Source organism: Eufriesea mexicana, unplaced genomic scaffold (assembly GCF_001483705.2).
Source record: "Eufriesea mexicana isolate 0111107269 unplaced genomic scaffold, ASM148370v2 scaffold1049, whole genome shotgun sequence".
Taxonomy (NCBI): domain Eukaryota; kingdom Metazoa; phylum Arthropoda; class Insecta; order Hymenoptera; family Apidae; genus Eufriesea; species Eufriesea mexicana.
The window spans coordinates 131,143-133,430 of record NW_016909187.1 but is presented as its reverse complement, the minus strand read 5'-3'; positions in this window follow the sequence as shown (position 1 = coordinate 133,430).

Sequence of the window (2,288 nt, the reverse complement as noted above, 5' to 3'; positions counted from 1 at the left end):
AGATAGTAATGGTTTGTCTTTCCATTAGTATAATGGAATAGCTAATAATTTCAGTTCATAAATTAATTATAGAAATTTGGAATTTTTCGCAACAGAAATATATCTATATTTGCATCATTGACGTTATTAAATATAAGAGGCATCGTTTGATACTTTACATCGATACTTTATATCATAGTTATTTCAAAGATGCAACATTTTCCCGCTACAAAAATACCTAGCACATCCGGCTGCAGCCAACTTCCAGTTGGCGGCAATCGGGCATAACAGTAACATCGTGCAATATTCTCCCGCGTCAAAATAAAACATTAAATCTCAGAACGTTTCGTAAAGTAGTAATATCGCTGATTGACGTTTTAATTACTTTATGAAGTTCAGGATTACTAACTGTGAACATTTCTACGGTGGTAATATACTACATGTGAAAAAAAGTTATGTTACATAGTGTAAATAGTATAACGATACACGTGGGAAATAAAGTGGTGTGAGTGCCGCATCCTATGATACTATCGCATTGTCCGTTATTATCGGCTATAGAAGATTCTAGATTTCGACAGTTCGTTGGAATATTTGATCAACATCACTCTGAATAGACAGCTTTCTAATAGTTTTTTCAATTTTTCTTCCATCTTGACATTCCATTGCAACATAGTTATGTATTATCTTTTTTACATTCTAAATTTTAATTTTAGATTAGAATATTTCATAACTACTGCATAAAATAGGCTGCTCTCGAACCAGTAGGGAAATTATATTACAATTGAAGGTGCATATATGTACCAAAGTAACAGAAAAGCAGGTGCCTGTGAAATCGCTCTACACAGTATACTTTATTCGCCGATATTTCTGAAATTAGGCTTCTCGGTTAGATTTTTTCAGCATAACAGCGTAGAGTAATTTTTCCCTTAACGGAATCGGATATTTTTTTTCGGTTTCGATCGTGCGTTTTCGCAAAATAGTGCCGAAAGTGTTAGTGGCTCTCAGATCGTGCTGCGCAATAGACTTTTTTGTCTTCTATTTTTTGAATTAGGCTTTTTGAATCGGATTTTTCCACATATTCGCGTAGAGTGTTTTTTTCCTTAACGGGATTGGATATTTTTTTTCCGTTTCGAACGTGCGTTTTCGCAAAATAGTGCCGAAAGTGTCAGTGGCTCTCAGATCGTGCTGCGCAATATACTTTTTTGTCTTATATTTTTTGAATTAGGCTTTTTGAACCGGATTTTCTCACATATTCGCGTAGAGTGATTTTTTCCTTAACGGGATTGGATATTTTTTTTCGGTTTCAAGCGTGCGTTTTCGAGAAATAGTGCCGAAAGTGTCAGTGGCTCTCAGATCGTGCTGCGCAATTTACTTTTTTGGCCTATATTTTTTGAATTAGGCTTTTTGAACCGGATTTTCTCACATATTCGCGTAGAGTGATTTTTTCCTTAACGGGATTGGATATTTTTTTTCGGTTTCGATTGTGCATTTTTCTAAAATAGTGCCGAATGTGTCAGTGGCTGTCAGATCGTACGACGCAATTTACTTTTTTGGCTTCTATCTTTTCAATTAGGTTTTCTGAACCGGATTTTTCCACTAATTCGTGTAGAGTGGTTTTTTTCATAACGGGATTGGATATTTTTTTTAGGTTTCGAGCTTCCATTTTCGAAAAATAGTGCCGAATGTGTCAGTGGCCGTGAAATCGTACTGCGGAATAGACTTTTTTGGCCTCTTTTTCCGAAATTAGGCTTTTTGATTAGGTTTGTTTTATATATTAGTGTAGAGTGGAATTTTCTGTAACGGGATTGGATATTCTTCTTCGGTTTCGAGAGTGCGTTTTCGAACAATAGTGCCGAATGTGATAGTGGTTGTGAAATCGTGCTGCGTAATAGTGCATTTTCTTTTCTATTTCCGAAATTAGTCTTCTTGATTAAGTTTGTGCTATATATCAGTGTAGAGTGGAATTTTCTTTAATGATATTGAATATTTTTTTTCAGTTTTGTGTGTGCGTTTTCGAAAAACAGTGCCGGATGTGTCAGTAGCCGTGAAATCGTACGGGTAATAGACATTTTTGGCATCTATCTTCGAAATTGGGCTTTTTGATTAGGTTTGCTCTATACATCAGTGTAGAGTGGAATTTTCTCTAACTGAATTGAATACTTTTTTTCAGTTCGTTTTAGATTACGTTCCTGTGGTCTCTGTTTAATTGCTATGGCTAATGCTGGAGAAGATAACAGTGGTTCCCAATTCTTCTTTACTCCTGGTTCTCAATTAGATTTGCAGAATAAACATTCAACTTTTGGTTATGT